The sequence below is a fragment of the Polyodon spathula genome, unplaced genomic scaffold (genome assembly GCF_017654505.1).
Source record: "Polyodon spathula isolate WHYD16114869_AA unplaced genomic scaffold, ASM1765450v1 scaffolds_1474, whole genome shotgun sequence".
Lineage (NCBI taxonomy): Eukaryota > Metazoa > Chordata > Actinopteri > Acipenseriformes > Polyodontidae > Polyodon > Polyodon spathula.
In genome coordinates, this window is record NW_024472954.1 from 9,583 (window position 1) to 19,194 (window position 9,612).

Consider the following 9,612-nt stretch of genomic DNA (forward strand, 5'->3'; position numbering starts at 1 on the left):
TGCTGAAGTTCTGCGATCCGGCCACCAGATGGCTCCCTTGCTATTGTTTCCTTATTTTCTCAGGTGGCATTTTCCAGCTATAAATTATAACAAACCGTATTCCAGTTAAAAAAACAAAACATTTAGAAAGATCTCTGCACTGGCTGACTCCGCGTCTTTCTGCTCTGCTGTCCAACTCTGTTTCACAAAGTGAAAAATATTAGAATGAGAGCTGAGATTTTGACTGCTCTTGTAGATCTCCTGCTCCACCCCTCCTGCTCTGCACTGGACTCTCCTGACCTCAGCACCACGTCACTGGATCCTCAGCCAATGCGCCACGCTTGCGCTATTGCACTGCTAACACGTCATTGTAGACATAACTCGCTGTGATCCTAGCTGGTTGCATCCTGGTTCACATTGTATTTTGGCAGTAGGATTTGCATGACACTGTATTTAAATATGAAGCTTGCATTGTAACCCTGTGCTGCCCTGTATGGCGGAACATATTGGAACCGTAGATTTTGGTATTATCCTAATACATATGTATTTATTTATTTGGCAGACGGACTTTATCCAAGGGGACTTGCAGGTGTTACAGGGCAGTACAGGGTTACAATGCAAGATTAATAATAATAATAATAATAATAATAATAATAATAAGGGAGAGTTACTCACAGCTCCCTTGTCGAGGAAGTTGTGGTAGAAATCCACAAAGTGTTTCTTGGCCTCCTTGTTGTTGAGATTCCTGAAGAGGTCCGCGTGGAGATAACAGAGCTGAGAGGAGACAAGAGAGGGCTTAACAAGTGAGTCAAAGTGACTGCAGTGAATCGACACAGACATTCACACTGGAGTCAATTTTAGGATCGAGACAAAAAAAAAAAAACTGGCACAGTAAAACATTTTTATCACATAAATCAAAGAAACTACAAAATAATATCGCCATAATATACCGGAAGCCATAATTGTAGTACAGTAGTATTTCGCAATGTAAAATTTATTGACACAGTGACGACACACAGTGGCCAACTGCAGTACTGCAGATGTCCGATTCTAAAGGTGCTCGGTGCTGCCACACAGCCCTCAGTGGCTGGCTCAGGCACTGCAACGAGGGCTGAGGCAAACTATTAAAAAGCTGCACTTGTTTAATGGACTCCTGTGGTCTTTTATTAGGTCGCAGTCAGTCTATTTTTGGAACTGTTCTTTGCTGCCACTTTTGTGGAGTGGTAGAACAGCAGTACTGCAGCTCCAGTGATTACAGCAAAACACAGAAGGCTTAAGAAAACCAAGGTCAGGATTGCTAGCGCAAAGAGAGCCGTCTTTCTGACGGATTCGTCTGTATTAAAGACTGAGATCAGGGGTGTCCAATCAATGAGATAATGATTGACTTCAGGGTCTGGAAGGAGGTTTAATTGGTTACAGTAGCTGAGTGGGACCCTCCCCCTCACACTCACCAGGGGCGCGCAGTCGAACTGCAGGATGACGTGCTGCAGGAACACCAGTAGATGTGTGGGTCTCTCCTTCAGCAGCTCGATGCTCTGGAAGTGACTGCACTGGTCATCCACTGACTGGGGATCCCAACAAACAAGCACATGAGAGATTAGAGGAAAGGAGAGATCAGGGGAGAGGACAGGAGAGATCAGGGGATAGGAGAGAGGAGAGGAGAGATCAGAGAAGAGGAGAGGAGATGAGAGATCAGGGGACAGGAGAGGAGAGATCAGTCAAGAAGAGTTTATCACAGAACATGCCGCTTTGAAGACAGTGAGACATGTCCAATCCGGCGTCTCTTGGAACTGGAAAACTGTGCCGGATTACAGAGGTATTGTAAAAACAAACCCCAGACTCTATCTAACCTTCCTCTCCTCCCCTCCTCTCTCAACCCCCCTCAGTCCCACAAACCCTGCTTCCCATCGCCTCCCCATCCCTCCTCCCTTGGAGGAAGGGGGGTGGATTGTCAGTGGCTAAGCTACAGGTTAAGATGTTTCATGAGTAGAATGAGAGGTTACTACAAAGTTAACGACCTAACCGACTCGGAACGCACTCTGGGGGAGCCTTTGACAAACACAACACACAACCACACACACACACACACACACACAACACACACACACAGAGACACAAATCCACAATGTTACGTAGATGTGTGGTACGTGGAGAGGGTGTGTGACACTGTACCATTTAGGGTTCGGTGAAGGACCCAACTCGTATGGTACAGTGTCACTAATTCAGAGCCAGTCGCCTTGGATAAAGGCATTTGCTAAATATACAAATAATAATAATTTCCAACTTGCCGTTTAACTGTGACCCCGCCCTCTATATTCAATTACCCAATGGAATCTTCCAAACCTACACCACTCCCTGCCCAGAACTCTTTCCCATAATACACCAAGTGTGGATCAAAACTACCTGCATCGTACCGTCCCATCCTGCCCCTAGATGGTATCTCCCGCACCCCCCTCCCTTTCTCTCCAGTTGGTACGTACCTCATCCTCACTGTCCATGTTGCTAGGGGAGGGGGTAGGGGAAAGGGGTGGGGGTCTCTCGCTGTCAATCACTGTTCCTAAAACAGCAAGAACAAGTCATGTCAATTATCGACTCAATACTAAATACTATTTATTAAAAGTCCCAACCGTTGCCCCTACTCACCAGTGGAGCCTCCCCTCTCCCCCTCTCCCCCTCTCTCCTCCTCTCTCATCAGGAGGTCAGGACAAAGCTTAAATTGTTTCCTCAGCAAGTACACCCATTTCCTGTCAGGCTGGGCGCTGGGCCATCGCTCAGGCAATGACAGGGCAGCCTGTCTAGCGAGGACCCCGAAAGGAGATGTAAACCACAGCTCAATACAGGCAGACAGAGGGCAGCCTGGCTGCAAAGGACCCAACACAGGCAGCAATATTAACAGCGTTCATCTTCTGAGGAATCACTGATCAAATCTGGATGCAGGTTTCTGGTTTCATGTTATTTTTATTTTTTTTGCATATTCTAACACTCTTTCCAAATTTGAATAACTTATAAAAATGTTTTCAAAACATACAACACTACTACCAAGAGATGGAACTAAGACTCCCATTGCAGGGCAGTTAGATCCAGTCCTAGTTTTCCATTGTGATTGTAATCTGCTGACCTGTGATTCAGACTCACAGCTAGTGTATCTTGTGTGTTTAGCGTTGAGACATTGCAACGCCTACATACTGTCCTGGCAGGGCAGTGCAGGAGACAGAAATACACACAGCGTGAGAACACAGATAGAAATAAACTGTAACAAACCTGGTGACCACACTATCAGCACAGCTACTTCATCCGAAGAACCTCCACTCAGAAAGGGTCACAAAGCTGCCGTGAACACTGGGAGAGCTCCTGCAGTTAAAGAAAGGGTCTTTAACAGGAGGTTCAAATCCCAGCTCAGACACTAAGCAGTTGTTGATGATGCAGAGTTCGCCCCCCCCCCCCGTCTCTGTAAGACACTTCAGATAGAAGCGTCTGCTAAAAGCCTAATTAAAAGTGCTGGGAAAAATATTCGAACAAACTTATTTTTTTGTACCCAAAAGTAAAACGTCCGTCAGAAACTGCAGTTGACAGAAACGGGAGCGGGCGCCTTGTCTTGTGTCCGTTTACCATGTTACTGGTACACGAACGACAGCTTCAATGACAGCAAGTGGAAAAGGGGGCTCGGTCACGTCCGTGCGATTTCATTAAAAAAAAACACAGAATAGAAACAGCTTGCAGGGGGGCTGTGAACGCAACAAGTTTTAAAAATAAACTGAAGCAAAGGAGTCCAAACAAGACGAAAAACAAAAGACGAGCGAGAGATTTATATTACTTGCGGATTTAGCGGGGGGGGGGGGGGTTAAGGTTAATAATTACAAAAGCCAACATGCGTCCATATGTATTGTTATTTATTTTTTGTCTAAACCAAATAAAGGTTTTATTAAACTCAACCTACTGTGGTTGTTCCACTTCAAACGCTACGCACGTCCCTACGAGAATACGAGCTTGATCAGCCCCCAGTGTGTCTAGGAGCTCAGGTGTGTCTTATTATTAAAGGCACAGTGAAACCAGGATATGGATCACACTGCTTGCAGCGGGAGTCTTATTAAAATCCCTGCATAGGTCAGTGGCAGGACAACCCGGACCTCAAAGCACCACAGACTTGCCAAAAAAAAAAAAAAAAATGCGATGAATTTATGAGTCACCGCAAGGAAAGCACGCAGGGCGATCCGCAAACATGATCAGACGATCAACCGGACAGAGGGGCACAGGCCTGGAGAGAGTTAGGAGGGAGGGGGGAGGGGAGGGGGGAGGAGAGAGAGAGAGAGTATTACTCATGCATTTTTCTTTTAGGTGGAAGTGTGGGGGAAAAAAGTTGTCTGTTTTTTCAGTAAAGCCACAAGGCTCGCTCCTGAATAGAGACCTTGTGTCAGAGAGGAAAGCACTGGAAAACACTGGGCTCCTTCATTCAGAAACACAGCAACCATTTCAATGCATTACATCAACGCTAACTAACTCTACTTTCAACACTGGCCCTTCCCTTTAAAAGAGCGATGACCATCTTTAAAATCCATCCTCTTACCTTAACTTTAATTAACACTGCCCCTGAGTTTTAATAAGACACACCCGAGCTTGTTAGCTAGACACACTGGGGGCTGATCAAGCTGGTAGTAAAACCTGGAGTGGATCACATTGCTGTGCAATAGGAGTCTGATTCCCACGCCTGTAAAGTAAATTATGAGGACAGATTTACAGTATGTGGGATAAAATGTAATTCTGACAGACAAGTGTCTAGCCTGGCGGACATGATGACACTACCTTCCCTTTGTTTTCTGTTCCTCATTTTGTCCATGTTCGCTCTGCGCATTAATGCACAATAACTAACCTTCACAACACAACCCCTGTGTTTAGTAAACACAGAGCAGGAGCGCTTCACTCTTCCAGCTTCACCTCAAGCGACTTTCTAGACAGCAGCTCAAGAACGTTACAGTACAGTGCGAAGCAAAGAGAGGCGTCAACTAATTCTAACAAATCCAGTAACATAACATGAGTAACGATGAATTAGCGATTGAGACAGGAAAACGATTAGTAACGGAATCACAGCGCAGGCTTGTGAGCTAGCCTCCCCCCTAGTTTAAGGGTGCATTTCAAACCGGGACAGTCTTACAGCAGATTGGTTCTCTGCACCCGTGTCTCCGCATCACTAATTCCAGGACAGGTGACTGGCATTTCTCTTGGAGCTTTTTATTTATTTTTTTGTTTTTTTAAAGACCCAGTTTTCTGTGTTTTTTTTTTTTTTTTTTTTTTTTTCCTGAAACTATACTGTTTGGATAACTACTAAGTCGTCACAGCAAGCGTCAAGTATAATGCGGCTGTTAGTTCTGCAAAAATATAGCTCTTCGGATGGACGCCTTGATGAAAACAAAAAAAAAAAAAAAAAAAAACACCAAAGACAATCTAATAAAAACTTGTTTTTTTTTTTTTTACTCTCCCGCACTTTGACGACTATTCTTTCGAGGTCCATTTTTCTACGCGTTGAGCTTATGGGCCTATGTTATATATATCTATATATATATATACGTATATATATATATTATAATCATATAATATATATATATACACACATACACACACACACACCGAGATAGAGAGAGAGAGAGGGAGAAATGCACAGCTGCTTGTGTTGCGATTGTTTTCAGAGATAGGCCAAAGTGTTGCTTGGCGAGCCCGTTGTGTTTCAAAGTGTCTGGTTTGTTTTCAGACAACACTCAGCATCGCTACAGTACTTCATAACACTGCGCTAAAGACCCTGTTATTATCACACAGCGAGATCTGCTGAACCTGCGTCTGACCAAATATTAAAACACGAGAAAAGATTTATTTAAAAAAATATCTACCCAAATAAGCGCCTTGAACAAGTTATAAATGTAATATCTATAACGCATGTCGTGACAAATATCTGAAAAAGGGTACAGTAATCAAACCCGACTAATAATAATAATAATAATAATAATAATAATAATAATTTGCGCGAACTTGGCACTAAATAAAAGCCGGCAACTATTTGCTTTTTTATATCTAAATTCTTATGTAAAACTGATGCCATGGCTTACATAAAAAAAAAAAAAAAAAAAATTTTTAATTTGAAATTGCCCATACTTACTGTCATGTTATTGCAAAACGACTACTGTTTAATATATAAATACGCGTATATTGTCTGATTTAACCGGTTTTCTGCAGTGCAAAGGTGATCGTGTCGCTAATATTAATAACACTAAGAGGGATCGCCTTTGTGGAAACCGCATTTCTTCTCCTAAATGTTACTTACCTTTACTATACCGACTGGTTTCCTGTTTGACTCCAGCACCGTGCTTCGAAAAGCCTCATTTTCTGTTCTGTTCAAACTGCAATAGATCCACGAACGCGGGCCGGTGGCTGAATGTAACGACTCCTGCTTTTTTTTTTTAATTTTGTAAGAGGGAGCTAAATTTTTTGTCCTTTTTTTTTTTTTTTTTTTTTTTTTTTTTTTGCCCCGACGTTGTTACAAGTTCTCTCTCTCTCTCTCTCTCTCTCTCTCTCTTCCGGCCTCTTTCTCGAAAAAGGTACCTGATTGCGCAGTGTGTGTGTGCCACTTTCTCAGAAAAGGTACCTGATTGCGCATGTGTGTGTGTGCCACCTTTTTTGGGTTCCCCTCTTCTCTATAATGAAAGGGGGGGGGGGCTGTATCAATCACTGATGTGACTCGTTACTTCCAGCCACTGCTGATTAAGCACAACACAAATATTTATTTTAATTAGAAACGGTCTTGTGTCTCCCTGTATCCTGTATGTAATTGATGACCGTGTTTTGTGATGCATGTTCTGTGGTAATTGTGTTTTTAAAAAGTTTAAATATACAGGACTTGTCGATCCTGCCGCCGCAATTTCTCCATCATCTTGCTTTGTGCTTTGAGAAGGGGGCTGGTTCATTCTCTTCACTGTGCTTTGAGAAGGGGGCTGGTTCATTCTCTTCTCTGTGCTTTGAGAAGGGGGCTGGTTCATTATCTTCTCTGTGCTTTGAGAAGGGGGCTGGTTCATTATCTTCTCTGTGCTTTGAGAAGGGGGCTGGTTCATTCTCTTCTCTGTGCTTTGAGAAGGGGGCTGGTTCATTATCTTCACTGTGCTTTGAGAAGGGGTCTGGTTCATTATCTTCTCTGTGCTTTGAGAAGGGGGCTGGTTCATTCTCTTCTCTGTGCTTTGAGAAGGGGGCTGGTTCATTATCTTCTCTGTGCTTTGAGAAGGGGGCTGGTTCATTATCTTCACTGTGCTTTGAGAAGGGGGCTGGTTCATTCTCTTCTCTGTGCTTTGAGAAGGGTTCTGGTTCATTATCTTCACTGTGCTTTGAGAAGGGGGCTGGTTCATTATCTTCTCCGTGCTTTGTGAAGGGGGCTGGTTCATTAGCTTCACTGTGCTTTGAGAAGGGGGCTGGTTCATTATCTCCACTGTGCTTTGAGAAGGGAGCTGGTTCATTATCTTCACTGTGCTTTGAGAAGGGGGCTGGTTCATTCCTAGTTTTTGCTTTGAGAAGGGGGCTGGGTCATTATCTTCACTGTGCTTTGAGGAGGGGGCTGGTTCTTGATCTTCTCTGTGCTTTGACAAGGGTGCTGTTTCATTAGCTTCTCTGTAATTAGAGAGTGGGGCTGGTTCATTATCTTCTCTGTGCTTTGAGAAGGGGGCTGGTTCATTCTCTTCTCTGTGATTCACTTTGAGGAGGGGGCTGGTTCATTATCTTCTCTGTGCTTCACTTTGAGAAAGGTTCAGGTTCATTATCTTCACTGTGCTTTGAGAAGGGGGGGCTGGTTCATTATCTTCACTGTGCATTGAGAAGTGGGCTGGTTCGTTTTCTACCCTGTGCGTTGAGAAGGGGGCTGGTTCATTATCTTCACTGTGCTTTGAGGAGGGGTCTGGTTCACAAACTTCTCTGAACCTCAATACAGCATGCTGGTTCGTTATCATATTTGTACTTTGAGAAGTGGGCTGGTTCACTATCTTCACTGTGCTCTGAGAAGGGGCTGGTTCATTATATTCTCTGTACTTTGAGAAGTGGGCTGGGTCATTATCTTCTCTGTGCTTTGAGGAAGGGGCTGGTTCATCTCTGTCTCTCTGCTTGCTATGAGAAGGGGGCTGGTTCATTATCTTCTATGTGCTTTGAGAAGGGGTCTGGTTCATTATCTTCTTTGTGCTTTGAGAAGGAGTCTGGTTCTTTATCTTCTCTGTGCTTTGAGGAGGGGTCTGGTTCATTCTCTTCTCTGTGTTTTGAGAAGTGGGCTGGTTCATTATCTAATTTGTGCTTTGAGAAGGGGGCTGGTTCATTCTCTTCTCTGTGCTTTGAGAAGGGGGCTGGGTCATTATCTTCTCTGTGCTTCACTACACTGTGCTGTACTGTTTCCAGAGTGCTAACAAAGCAGTACACTTTGAGAAGGGGTGATTCTGTCAGCTTGTAAATTAACTAGATTGTTTGCATTCCTAGTTTTTGCAATAGAGGACACACACTATCTCTCTCCTCATCTGGCATTGTTCTGAAAACCTGTTTGACACAATGACACAGCACTGTAATTAGAGAAAGGATTATAGTCAGCCTGGAACTCAAACCCATATCATCATCATTATTCACTTTGAGGAAAGGACAGACTGGCGGAGAGAACTGTGTCATGAGAGATTTCAATTTCTACCCTCCCTTCACTCTAACTCAAGCAAAGTTGTTCACAAACTCAGAACCTCAATACAGCATGCTGTCGTGCATACTGTACAGAGTGCTGGAGATTATAAGTGCTCTCGTGCATACTGTACAGAGTGCTGGAGATTATAAGTGCTCTCGTGCATACTGTACAGAGTGCTGGAGATTATAAGTGCTCTCGTGCATACTGTACAGAGTGCTGGAGATTATAAGTGCTCTCGTGCATACTGTATAGAGTGCTGGAGATTATAAGTGCTCTCCTGCATACTGTACAGAGTGCTGGAGATTATAAGTGCTCTCGTGCATACTGTACAGAGTGCTGGAGATTATAAGTGCTCTCGTGCATACTGTACAGAGTGCTGGAGATTATAAGTGCTCTCGTGCATACTGTACAGAGTGCTGGAGATTATAAGTGCTCTCGTGCATACTGTATAGAGTACCGCGGAGAGAGAGAGAAAAAGGAGGAGGAAAGAGAAAAAAGATATCTCTCGCTTTTCTCTCTCTCTCTCTCTCTCTCCACCTCTCTCTCTCTCTCTCTCCGTAGAGGTAGGAACAGTCATATCTTCGAAAAATTGCGAAATAGAGCAGCGGAAAAGTTGGGCCCACGAGTGTATTAGGCATGTCTTCGACAATTGGTGTGTAAGCTACTAACACGTCTCAGAAAACACAGAGGTTGCGAGGTCTGGAGTGTCTGGTTGTGTGGTATACACACACACAACCACACACACACACCACACACACTGACACACACAAACACACACAATGACACACACACTCACTCACACACACAACCACACACACACCCAAACACACACACTCACACACACACACACACAGGCACACTGACTCACACACATACACTGACACACACACCGACCAAAATACACAAACTGTAACACAGACACACACTGGCACACACACACACTGACACACACA

At 44.0% G+C, this 9,612-nt stretch overlaps 1 long non-coding RNA gene across 1 annotated transcript; it reads right to left on the bottom strand.

Moving 5' to 3' along the window:
- Positions 1–2,430: 2,430 nt before the first annotated feature.
- On the bottom strand, positions 2,431–6,423 carry LOC121309789. The gene is made up of 3 exons (XR_005948677.1): positions 6,290–6,423; positions 3,241–3,330; positions 2,431–2,536 (listed from the first exon to the last, which is right to left on the bottom strand). It is a non-coding gene; the product is annotated as an uncharacterized LOC121309789 (long non-coding RNA).
- Between the last annotated feature and the right edge of the window lie 3,189 nt (positions 6,424–9,612).